Source organism: Podarcis liolepis, assembly GCF_965112155.1.
Source record: "Podarcis liolepis genome assembly, chromosome: 5".
NCBI lineage: Eukaryota > Metazoa > Chordata > Lepidosauria > Squamata > Lacertidae > Podarcis > Podarcis liolepis.
In genome coordinates this window covers 17,720,677-17,734,608 of record NC_139556.1, presented here as the reverse complement: position 1 = coordinate 17,734,608, position 13,932 = coordinate 17,720,677, and positions in this window count along the sequence as shown.

The window sequence follows — 13,932 nt, the reverse complement described above, 5'->3', positions numbered from 1 at the left end:
GAGAGAGGTCAGTAGACAGCCAACTGATTAGTGTTGCTATCATTGCCATTCCAAATGCTACAAAAGTATTTAAATATCAAATCTGTAGCTTTAGAATGTGGCCTTTCAGCTGAAAAGGGTCTGAGCTTAGCAAATCACTTTTCTTTCGTTCTCTCCCAGCCTGTTTGCATATTGGAAATGGATGGTGAAAAGTTTTAGGAAGTTTACAACAAGTTGTGACTATTTATAGAGCTCCTTACTTTGATGCACACCAAAGCTTTAGACCTTTGTGTAATTTATGCAGGAGAAATATTACATTGTTTAGCGGGGGGGAAATGTAGCTTTAGAGAGGATCTGAATTTACAAATCGCAAGGAACAAGAGCACCTGTTCTGTCTCTTCAACCTTGCTGTTGTTTAGTCGTTTAGTTGTGTCCAACTCTTCGTGACCCCATGGACCAGAGCACGCCAGGCACTCCTGTCTTCCACTGCCTCCCGCAGTTTGGTCAAACTCATGCTGGTAGCTTCAAGAACATGGTCCAACCATCTCGTTCTCTGTCGTCCCCTTTTCCTTGTGCCCTCCATCTTTCCCAACATCAGGGTCTTTTCCAGGGAGTCTTCTCTTCTCATGAGGTGGCCAAAGTACTGGAGCCTCAGCTTCACGATCTGTCCTTCCAGTGAGCACTCAGGGCTGATTTCCTTCAGAATGGATACGTTTGATCTTCCTACAGGCCATGGGACTCTCAAGAGTCTCCTCCAGCACCATAATTCAAAAGCATCAATTCTTTGGTGATCAACCTCCTTTATGGTCCAGCTCTCACTTCCATACATCACTACCTTAACATATGACAATTAAAAATACCTGAATATTGAGCAGTGAGTCGGGAGTTAACTGAAATCACACCCAATGAGAATGTCAACAGAAGTAATTTAAATATTAGAATGCATGTGCTAGTTTTAGTTGTGTTAGTTGGGTGAAGAGTTGGGATATTACATGTCAGTGGTTGGCGAATGACAAATAAGGCATTTCTAAGTGTAGAATGATGATTTAAACCAGGGTGGGAAGCATTCATTGTCAGTGGACAAATATTTGTGCTTAACTCTCTTGGCACCAATGATTCCCTGGTTATATTTATACAGTTTTGCTTCCCATTCTTATAACTCATTTGCATTCCATTTCCCACCCCAGCACTGCTGTATCTAGTGACCCTGCTTTAAGCTAGGTTTGCGTAACTGGGCTGTCTCTAGGCTTTTGTGGGTGAGATCTAATCTTGCCTCCTCCAGACACCAAGGAGAGTTATGCACTCATATGACAAATGAAAAATATCAGTGATCATTAGATGCTATGGTAAACACATGATTGCAGTCAAAAGCAGGTCCTTCGTCTCAGTTTTCACCAACAACCAAGAAAACTTTCTCAAGATGGTCCAGCAACTGTATTATAGATAGCTGAAATTGGGGATGGAGGAGAAATGCAATTCAGTACGCATTTAAACACATTTCAGAAATTCGCACTTTCTGAAATGATATGCAAACCAAAACACAGCCCACCTTTGAACTTTGCACTTACCTGAATTTTTGCAATGCACTTTTTGAACCAAGCAATGTTTACAAATATGCATATATTAGGGGAGAGTATGCACAAAAGTGGAGATATTAGTGGAAGATAGCATAGCAAAATGCATTATATTGAATGAAATTGCTTGCATCGGTCAAAACTGCGTCTAATTTCTGCGTTTGGAAGCAGAAATTCACACTAAAATACTGATGACATTTCATGTGGATTTTTCATTTTAAAAAGTACAAATTGCTGCAGAATGTGGAGAACTAAATTTAAGATGGGGGAAAATGAGAAACTGAGAGTAATGAAATGGATAAATCTTTCCATTCCTAGCTGACATACAGAACACTGGAAACTCTCTGTGTTACTGAGCTTGTAGGGAGAGGAGCACCTATTGGCACCTCTAGTCAGCCTGCCCTGTAGCGAGTGCCTTTTGAATGACAGTTTTCAGCGCTATTATTGGCAAAAGTGGAAGAAGAAGTAATAAAAGACAAAGGGAATTTTATGGTAATAAGGGGAAACAAATTAAAAAGCGGGAAAGAAACATTGAGTTTTTGCATATGGCTTGGATTCCAACAAAAGATTAATGTTTAATTAGAGAACATTTATAGGAGTGCTGACAAAGCATTACATTTCTCTAATTTATCCCTTCTGCAGCATATGATTTGCCCAAAAGGCCCTCAAACCAATAGGTGCAAAATGTGATTTCTGAAAGTGTAAAATAATGCGCAGTGCTACAAGCAATGTTCTAACAGTCCAGGTTCCTGAAGCTTCACAGAAATGTATCCCATGATAAGGTTAATAAATGAGATCTCTGGGCAAGACTAAATAAATCTTGCCAAGCACAACTTTCTAAAAGTTCACCATAAATAGAGCATTCCCAAATCACATGGAATGCAGTTGCCTGTAAACCTGTATCAGCAGTTATTTTTTAAAATAGCTATATCAAGGTCTTTAAAAAAAAAAAAATCTAATTAGTACAAAATTCATTTTGGGGGGTGTAAGCTTAAAATGAAGGTCAACAGAGGACAAAATTAAAGGATCTGAAGTAGCCTTCTATTGTGAATACATAATGCTGAAAGATGAACCAAATTAGCTCTCAGGCGGGTTGTGCCAGATTTAAGATCATCTGAAATTCACTGCACAATACTTTCAGTGATCTGTTACAGATAACTTTAGTATTTTTGGTCATTCAGAAGTAACTAGCACTTCAAAGCTGTATTTGTGTAAGCCCACATAAGTGTTTCCAATTATGATAAGATCTGAATCTGGTGATGCATAACACGTATAAATCTGATGTATGTCTGCAAAGGAGGTCATTGTGGTTAACCAACAAGACAAAGTATAAATTCAGCTTTCAGCCTACTTCTCCCACCAGATCTGCTTTTGGATAATTCAGAAATCAGGACTTTCCCCTAATGTCATGTGATTGGTTGCTGCAATACTGCTTCACTTCAATTAGGTCTTTCTGATCATGGTTTGAGGGCAGAACTATCACATAGCTGCATAGTGTAAGCGGTGTAGGCTTAAAGGTTTCAGATGAATTGCTCAATAAACTGAGATTTAATCCTGGGTTAGTCAGTCAAAGCACTGACTTTTAACGCTGAGAAGCAGGAGGCACTGTGGGGAGATGGTTAGCCGGTCTTTGGCTTGCACTTTGTCGCTAGAGGACAGGTTGCGTCTTAGTAGAACGGAGCACCACTCAAAAGCATTAGCTGGTTCAGCAGTTGCCACCATTTCTGGACAGGGTTCCACGCCCCGATAACCTCCCAACAGGAGGATAACCTGGTAACCTCCCAACAGGAATACAGTGGTACCTCAGGTTACATACGCTTCAGGTTACAGACTCTGCTAACCCAGAAATAGTGCTTCAGGTTAAGAACTTTGCTTCAGGATGAGAACAGAAATCGTGCTCTGGCGGCACGGCAGCAGCAGGAGGCCCCATTAGCTAAAGTGGTGCTTCAGGTTAAGAACAGCTTCAGGTTAAGAACGGACCTCCGGAACAAATTTAAGTACTTAACCCGAGGTACCACTGTAATGAAATGCATTATATACAGAACTGCCCTTGAATATGACTCAGGAGCTTAAATTGGTACAACTTCTAGAATGTTGACTATGGAACTTGCTTCCCCAGGAGGCAGTGATTGTGCACAGAACACCAGTTCTTTTAACAACAACAACACAAAAACACTTCAATGGCTCTCAGTTTGCTTCTGGGCACAATCTAAGGTGTTGGCAGCTACCCTTAAAACCCCAAAGCATGGGTAGGCAACCTAAGGCCCAGGGGCTGGTTCTGGCCCAATCGCCTTCTAAATCCGGCCCGTGGACGGTCCGGGAATCAGCGTGTTTTTACATGAGTAGAATGTATCATTTTATTTAAAATGCATCTCTGGGTTATTTGTGGGGCATAGGAATTCGTTCATTTATTTTTTTCAAAATATAGTCCAGCCCCCCACAAGGTCCGAGGGACAGTGGACCGACCCCCTGCTGAAAAAGTTTGCTGACCTCTGCCCTAAAGGGACCAAAATACCTGAAGCAGCACCTCTTCCCATACTTCCTATTTGTTGCTTTCCATTTGGCAACACAGGAGAATGTAAGAAGTTCACAACAATATCCCACCCATCCGTGTCTTGCCTCCAATAAGTGGCCTGTTTCAGAAAGCTTCAGTAGTGCAGAATATTATCGATGGGATGCCATTGTGCTTCTCCGTTAGCAGAAGGGCTTTTGAATCTGCGGACACAGCAGCTCCCCAAAGGAGGGTCAAGTGATTTTTGCAAATTCCCTCTGCAGCCCCTTGGGGAAGGGCCATAACTCAGTGGTAGAACATCTGTTACAGATAGGTAGCCATGTTGGTCTGCCATAGTCAAAATAAAAAAATGCCTTCCAGTAGCACCTTAAAGACCAACTAAGTTAGTTCTTGGTATGAGCTTTCGTGTGCATGCACACTTCTTCAGATACACTGAAACAGAAGTTGCCAGATCCTTCTATATAGTGAGAAGGTGGGGAGGGGTATTACTCAGAAGGGTGGTGGGAATGGGTGATTGGCAGATAGCTGAGATGAGCCTGTTGACGACTCTTAACGACTGCAATAGGTCTTACAGGAAAAGGCAAGGGGTGAGAACATCTGATTTGCTTGCAAAAAGCAACCCCTGGCACCTCCAGGTAAGAGACCTATGTCTGAAATGGTAGATAGCAGCTGCCAGTCAGTGTAGACCACTGGTGGCGAAGCTATGGTATGCGTGCCAGAGTGGGCACTCAGAGCCCTCTCTGTGGGCACGTGCGTCATCGCCCCAGCAGGGCCACTGCTGGGGGTTGGCAAAGTGGGCAGCTGCTCCCCCCCCCAGTGCCGCTGCGGGTGGGAAATGCTCCCTAGAGCACCCGCCACCCACAATGGCGTCAGGAAGAGTTGCACGTCCTCCCCCGACGCTGCTGTGACCAGCAAACGCTGCCTAGAGCGCCCGCCGTCCGCAACACCGTCAGGGAGAGTTGTGCGCCCACTGGTGGGGTTGGGAGTCCAGCAACATCTGAAGGGCACCATAATGGCTGCCCCTGCGTACAGTGGTATCTCGGGTTAAGTACTTAATTCATTCCGGAGGACCGTACTTAACCTGAAACTGTTCTTAACCTGGAGCACCACTTTAGCTAATGGGGCCTCCTGCTGCTGCCGCACCACCGGAGCACGATTTCTGTTCTCATCCTAAAGCAAAGTTCTTAACCCGGGGTTAGCGGAGTCTGTAACCTGAAGTGTATGTAACCTGAAGCGTATGTAACCTGAGGTACCACAGTACACCAATAGCCTGCCTTTCCTTCATCACAGAACTCAAAGTTAGCATTCATGGGGTTCTTAGGCAAACTCTCGTCAAATGGCTAATAATAATAATAATAATAATAATAATAATAATAATAATAATAAATTATTTATACCCCACCCATCTGGCTGGGCTTATTTATTTATTTATATTTATTTGTATGTGTGCATGCAATCATTATTATCCCACATTAAATTGCCATGTTGGCACTTTGTGATAAAGATAAATAAGCGGGTCTTGGGTTGCAGTTTGGGCACTCGGTCTCTAAAAGGTTCGCCACCACTGGTGTAGACAGACAAGTCCTAAGCTTGGTGAGCCAATGGTCTGATTCAGTACAAGGCTGTTTATGTTCCACACACCCAAAGAGTGCTACGTAGATTTGGGAGATTCTCCAGAACAGTGTGGGAGATAGCAAGGGAAAGGAGGAAAATAGTGAAAATGGCTTCCCTCCTCCATATAGCAGAGAACGTCACCCTTAGGCGTTATTGAGTTGCATAAGTGTTGCCTAACTAAAGCATTTGGAAGGATGATCTGAGCATCTGACATCAGGATGTCAGGATGACCTGACATCTGCTAATATTCTTAATTGTCTGTCGTACTAGTCTTTGAAGGCAAACAGTGATGATGGTTATAGGTTGCCTGCAGCATCAGTGACAGCATGCTTTTAAATATCAGCTGCTAGGGAACAACAGTGAGTGATAGCTATTGTCCTCCTGTCCTGCTTGTGAGTTTCCCAGAAGCCTTTGGATGCCCACTGTGAGAACAGGATGCTGACCCAGGCGGGTCTTTGCTCTGTTCCAGAAGGATTCTTCTTACGTTCAACCAATTTGTTTGATGCTTTTGTGAATTCAGTCAACTCTTGGCCATTATTGGTTCTGGGTTTTCACACATCAACCTTATGCTGTGTGAATCTGAACAGGCATATCCTGTATAAACAGAGTGACACCAGTCTCTCAACGACCTTTCTTCTTGCATGTTATTAGCTCATTGTTCATTGTTTGCATGTTATAAATATGAGGGAAAGTACATAGAGGAGAAGGAACAAGAAGTCAAACATGCAAATATCCCGCTGGGATATTAACAGATTGAACTTCTGTTAAAGGTGGACCTGTTGAACTTGGCAAAATCTTTCCCCTTCTTTCTCTTCTTTGGATAAGAGTTTTGTGTGCCCTGAACACTTGCTCCTGACTTAACACCACCAACTGAATAAAAGCGAACCATTCTGAACCCTCTGCAGCAAATTATGTGTGATGGGAGGGACACAGGTGGTGCTGTGGGTTAAACCACAGAGCCTAGGACTTGCTGATCAGAAGGTTGGCGGTTCGAATCCCCGCGATGGGGTGAGCTCCCGTTGCTCGGTCCCTGCTTCTGCAGTTCGAACCTAGCAGTTCGAAAGCACATCAAAGTGCAAGTAGATAAATAGGTACCACTCTGGCGGGAAGGTAAACAGCGTTTCTGGTTCGCCAGAAGCGGCTTAGTCATTCTGACCACATGACCCGGAAGCTGTACGCCGGCTCCCTTGGCCAATAAAGCGAGATGAGTGCCGCAACCCCAGAGTCGGCCATGACTGGACCTAATGGTCAGGGGTCCCTTTACCTTTACCTATGTGTGATGGGTCTCTCAAAAGCATGGTCTGGAGTCTGCAACCCCTGAGTTTTATTAATGGATGATAAGAGAAGATTCATTTTTGCTTGCTCTGCCCTTCAGAAATTTGGAAGGACTGACACCCTGGCATTGTTTTCAGGGCTGGCCTATCACCAGGTGATCCTGGGTGACTCTCTATCTAGAATAGCCCTTCTTGGCTGCAGCACCAAGCAGAAAAGACTGTCCATTCCTGTTGCTATTCCGATAAACTTGCTGGTGTTGCTCAGGAACAGCAGCAAGCAATGGAAATATTAAGGGCCGGGTTGCAGGTGTGCAAGAAGAAGCCACCTAGCAGGCAACAAATCCCAAAAGCAGCAGGACGAAAGAGGAGAAGGGCAAATAGTACAGTGCCACTGGAGTGTGGAAGTGTGGATCTGTAGCAGAGCCTCATTTCAGAGACAGGCTTAATGTTCAGGGGCAGAGGTGAAATTTAGCTCCACTTGTCTGGCAGAGCTATAGCAAGCAGGTGAAAGAGAGACTACAATGACTTATTAGGGTTTGTCAGTCTGCAGGACCAAATGGGACAACTAAAAAAGTATTGTTTACTTTGTTTATATATGCCCCTCCCAAGGTGTCAAGGGTGATGCACATATCAGTAAAAATGCAATCATTTACAACAGTTCTGGGGAACATTTGGCTCATTGCCCAGGCTCGCTATGGCTGATGGGAATTGTAGTTCAGCAAAACCCGGGGGGGGGGGTCAAAGACTTGCTATATCTGAAACAAAATAAAAAAATTCCTTCCAGTAGCACCTTAGAGACCAACTAAGTTTGTTATTGGTATGAGCTTTCGCGTGCATGCACACTTCTTCAGATATCTGCCATATCTGATTTACAACAATAATTTTATAAAACTATAAAGCTCAAATGAACAATATAGCACAACAGCACAATACTTTCCCCCCATCTCCCATTTCATAGAGTTTTAGTGTTGGAAGGGACCCTGAGGGTCATCTAGCCCAACCCCCTGCAATGCAGGAATCACCATAGCTGTCAAGTGTCCCTTATTGGAAGGGACAGTCCCTTATTCTAGCACCATGTCCCGCTGCTGTCCCTTATTGATGGATGCCACTTAAATGATGTCCCTTAAATTTCAAAGGAAGCAGCTCCTCTCCCTCCCTCCTTGCCGGCCAGGGAGGAGGGAGGCTCCAACTGTGTTGCTTGGCTGTGTTGCTCACCCAATAAGAAGTCTAAGAACGACTGGGGGGTGGAGCTTGCATGACTTGTGTGTGGCTAGTTAATGCAAGCTGAGGGGTTTTTTGAATGCTGGACACCATTTTGTTGCACGTGCTGCTGCAAACTTTGCAGTGCAAAGCCAGGCCGGGGAGCCATCTTAAGTTGAGGCTGCATAGGCCTTGTGGTGCATGTGATTCAGATTCTATTCAGTTGAACCTCTGGTTACAAAGTTGGTTGGACAGTGTTCTCGAAGCTACCCAGCATGAGTCTGACCAGACTGCAGGAGAACAGGAAGACTGGAGCGTCTGGAACAGGTGATGCTGCAGGTCCCTTATTTTGGCTGCTGGTCCCTTATTTTCAAATCTGTAAGTTGACAGCTATGGGAATCACAGCTAAAGGATCTGTGAAAAGATGGCCATCCAGCCTCTGATTAAAAACCTACAACCAAAGAGAGTCCACTATCTGCTGAGGTAGTCTGTTTCACTGTCGAACCATCAGAAAATCTTTCATAGTTTTTAGTCAGAATCCTTGTAATTAAAATCCGTTGGTGCAGGTCCTATCCTCTGGTGCAGCAGAAAACAAGCTTTCTCCATCTTCCATGGGACAACCCTTTAGATGTTTGAAGACGGCTATTAAAGCACCTCTCAGTCTTCTCTTCTCTAGGCTAAACATGCCAAACTCCCTCAACCATTCCTCCCAAGGCTTGGTTTCCAGGCCCTCTTATTATCTTGGCCCGCCCTCCTCCGTACATGTCCCAGCTTGGATTCAGACCACACCTATCTCCCAAACACCTTGTTGAGCAAATACGTCTTCAGTTGATGTCCGAAAATGCTGTACTTTCCCAGGGATGGGGGCCACCACATAGAAAACCCTATCCTGTATCGCATACCAGCTATGTCAAGAGCAGGAACTCCCCTGCCATTCTCCAAGATTAGGTGGTAACTATTGGGAGAGGCAAGTATTGGGAGACCCAAGAAGTTGGGTCCTAACATGTTGAGGGCATTGGTAGGCAAACTAAGGCCTGTGGGCTGGATGCGTCCCAATCTGGCCCACGGATGGTCCGGGAATCAGCGTGTTCTTACATGAGCAGAATGTGTCATTTTATTTAAAACAAACCTCTGGGTTATTTGTGGAGCATAGGAATTTGTTCTCCCCCCCCCCCAATAAAGTCTTTCCCCCCACAAGGTCTGAGGGACCCTTGCTGAAAAAGTTTGCTGAACCCTGGTTTAAGGCTTTGTATGCCAGTACCAACACCTTGAACTGGGCTTGGGAGTTCAGAGGCAGCCCACATGGTATGTAGACATATGTCCCCTAGAACACCCAAGAACTTCAGTCTAGCCCTTGCAGCAGTGGGACATGCCAGGCTTGGGCTTAGGTTTCCCAGAAATTTAATTTGGCTCTGAATCTTGGGAAAGCTCTGATCCTGACTCCTACTTGCTCTAAGGCCCTGGGAGAACCACCTTGCCTTATCTGAACCAGCTTTCCTATCTATAAAAGCTACTGTCTGCTTTCCTCCATCTTACAGATTTTATAGTGACTATCAATAAAAAAAACCCGCCTCTGTTTATTGCTTCTCAAAAGCTAGAAGTCAGTGCAGTGTGCCATTCTCTCTTTGTTTGGCTTGTACCTTCCGCTGTCATGTATATGAATTATTGAGTGCTTGATAAACCGGAGAGTGCAGTTTGTGGAGAGCTGGACAGAGTTTTTTTGCTGCAGTCCTCCCTGCTGCCCCTGAGTCACGTATCTCAGCTGAGCCTCTTTCTGTAAATAGTTGCAGGACCTCTCTATCTCCGAGACTAGGCTCTGGAGCCTTTTCAAGTCAAACAGGATGTGTGTTTGCTAATTAATTAATTTATTTATTCTACTCTGGCTTACACTGCCAAGTTTCCCCAAGGACTCCGGTGTGCCATCTCAACTCACCCTCTTCTGCGGCTTTTGGCTGGAGTGTTTGTTTTCTTAACTATGGGTGAATGTAAATGGAACGGCTTCACCAAGACTAGAGCTAAGCAGGTTTCTTTCAGCTCCACCTCAATATTTCAAAAACAGAGCCATTGTTTATTCACAGGAGAGAGCGAGATTCCTGGTATGGGATGAAGTGGGAGGAATTAGAGATAACAAATACCAACAAACCTCCGTGTTACTCAGATCTCAGAATAGAGACGCATCAGATGCAATGTTTCATAACTGTGAAACTTCTCTTGCCCTCTCCTAAAGCGACCCTGCCATGAGACTGTGCCCTCCAACATTTCTCTGATTAAAATAAGGATGTTCCACTCCATAATAATAATAATGATTTTATTATTTGTACCCCGCCCAACTGACTGGGCTACTCCAGCCACTCTGGGCAGCTTCCAACATATATTAAAACATAATAAAACATGAAACATATAAAAACTTCCCTATACAAGGCTGCCTTCAGGTGTCTGTAGAGTTGTAGAGTTACTTATTTCCTTGGCTTGGGAGTCGCATAGCTCCATACCCTCCAACATTTCTCTGATGAAAATCGGGACGTCCTAAAAAAAAAAAGCAGGACATTCCCAGATAAAATCAGAAACCGGGATGGCTTTTGTAAATCTGGGACTGTTTCTTGGGAAATGGGGACACATGGAGGGTCTGGAACAGCCAACAGCAGCCATCATTTCAAAACTTCAACATTTCAATGGTTTTTCTTTGGCAATAGGGGGATGTCATACTGACCAAGATTTGTTCTATTTTAAAGCGGTGAGGTCAAGAGGGTAGAGGAGTATGGTCTAAGTAGCAGAGGCACCGACTTGCCACCCACATTGAATTCACAACCACTGAAATGAATTATGTTTATCTGTATTGGGTCAATGATTGGTGGTGAGGGGGGGGTTGGTTTCATTTTAATCGCTTTTGAACTGATGATTTCTGAATTCATAACATTAGTACTGACAGCCTTTCATTTAATTTTCTATCAACTATTATTTATTTTAAACTAAGTGGAATTAGCTGAACTAACTGAAGCGACAGTGTCCATATTGATTACTTTGGAGTTTAATATTGGTGAATTAGTCTAGAACTCAGTGCTTTTGAATAATAATAATAATTTTATTATTTTCCCCTGCCCATCTGGCTGGGTTTCCCCAGCTACTCTGGGCGGCTTACAGAATATATAAAACATATTATTGAATTAACAGTCTTTGAATTGTCTGTCTTGGAATTGAGGGAATGGGAATATAGTTTTGGAGTGAATTTTGAAATGGTTATTGAAGGGATTGTTGTATTTTATTTCATTTGCAGTTTTGATCACCATCATATTAGTTGTGGGCGGCACAACCATAATTTGAGTTGGCTGATGTACATTTTTTTGGATTGTGGACTTCATCTGTATCATAACTGATATATGAAGGGTGAATATGAGTAATTAATTGAGCCGCCAAAGGATTTTTTTCTGATAGAGCCTGTCAATTAATATTATCATTTGATTAGCTTATGAAAAATCTGAAAGCTGAAGCTCAGATCTGAATGTATTTAGAGAAAATGGATCTGTAAACAGGAAACAAAAATAAGGATGCAAGAAAACAATACATGATGAATTTTGATTTTGATTTAATGTTGATTTAATGCTTGAAATAATTAATAATGTCTTCGCAAATGAGTACAATAATTTGAAGAAAGAAGCTAACAGTTTGCCCCAGGAAGCAAAAAATAACAGAAATATTTAGAGAGTCAAGGAATTAGAACAACGACGTTAATATGATAAAGGGTGGGATTAACCTAATGTGCCCCATCTGTGGAAGCCTTGCTCAATTATTTCTGCTTGTGCAGTGGGCTCTCCCATCCCCTTCTTTCCCCCAAACCGATTCAGAGGAGGGGTGTTAGGAGAACCCTAGAACAGTGTAGTGGGAGGTAGGGGAAAAACATCCCATCTGGTAAGCTGTAATGCTAGCACAGGAGGAATGTTCATGATAGCGAGACATTGAATTCCACCCATAAGGAGATCAGACGCTAAATAAAATATTGCAACCCAAAAACAGAGCAAGGCAGACTTGAAATGGAGAGAATTGGAAATTAAGATAGGTAATCAGGGAAGTAAAATATAAGACTGTGAAGGGAAGATACGAACAACGGGGAACAGTAATTAGAGAATTGAAAGCAAAAAGTGGAGCTAATGAACTAGAATTGACAAAAGGGAATTTTGAGAACCGATAGTGAATGAAGAAAATATACGGTAACTTTATAATAAGAGTGGGTTTTTTCTGGAAGGCAATTTGCAGCTATATTTTATGAGCTGTTGGCATGAAAATGCCTATCATGTTTATTCTAGCTATTCAGGGTGATTGGATAAACCAAGTGATGGTTCAGTTCATAACATTACATGTGAGGGAGGTATTATATTCAGAGGAGGAATGACCGCTGGGAGGAGTGCAGAAAGAAGAAATGCCATGGTGTATCTTCATCAGCACAACCGAACGCCTTCATCTTCCCCAGCTGCAACAAAACATATCTCTCCTGTATTGGTCTGTACAGGAGATCAGTGCAGGTATGCTCAGTTTGAATTCACCCCTGAAATCTTCCATTCTGAGACAAGACAGATGCCAACCAAAGGGTTGTTTCTATTTAATGAAAATGCTGCAGAAAGCAAATAGCCAGTATAAACAAGGAGTTCCCTTCAAATTGTGGGCCTTCTCTAAATGAGAATTGGTGGCCGTTCATGCAATTGAATTCATACAACTTCACCAGATTATCCACTTAAATCACAAGGAAAAATATCGGCCCTTCAAGAATGCATAAATTTATGGGGATGGGGAATGGTTGTTGTGAACCCAGGATGTTGGCAGTCCACTTTGGGGGACTCTGGGAGGGGGCTGGCTCACATTTCTTCATTCTCCCATTCAGGTAGCTCTCCTGTGAAATGAATTGCTGAACAGGTGTTCTGTTGATATCGTTGAAAGTCCGGATAGCAGAACAGAATAGCCAAGAACAGACAAGCAGCAGTTTATGTTGCTCAGTTCTGAGTCACAAAAAAGAACAGTAGTCAGTGCACCTGCCCTTCGGGGAAGATTATTGTTCTAAGCTCATATTCTACTTGAGCCAGCAGGTGCATTTAACACGCTGTGATGCGCAAGATTTGAGGTTCCCCATCGTTTAGTTTCTAGCTGCCACTGATGCACCTGTTATTCTTATCCTTGACACCATCCGATTCCCATTTTTATTTTACTAAGCTGTTTAAGTCAGTGATATCCCATGGGGCTAAGTGCCAAGTGTTAATTACATGCTTCATAGAAAAACTGACCTAACGCTTAATATCTGGTCTGCTTTAATGTCAAGCAGTGATCTTTAGCTCCTGTGCCTAAGATCAGACAGTAAGTACACCTGCTTGGCATCTCTTACTGTATAGGTTTTGCAAAATATTTTGGGCTTCTGCCCATTAATCCTGCAATCCCAAGCATGTGTCTTTGAGAGTAGCCTCCAAGGAACACAATGGAGCTTACCCCTAAGTAGATAAACTTAGGATTTCACGGCAAGGAAGGCTGTCACCTTCATTCTTATGATGAGATTGCATTGCCTTTGCCTAACAGGCAGAAATTCAACAAGTGCTGTATTTTTCGCTCTATAAGACACACCTTTTCCCCTTCAAAAATTAAGGGGAAATGTGTGTGCGTCTTATGGAGCGAATGCAGGCTCCTTGGCTTCAGCGATAGCAATGCAAAGCCTCCGAAGCACAGAGGGAGAGCTCCTCCCGTGCTCTGGAGGCTTCGTGTTGCTTTCGCTGAAGCCGTCTGAAGCCCCTGGAGAGCAGCG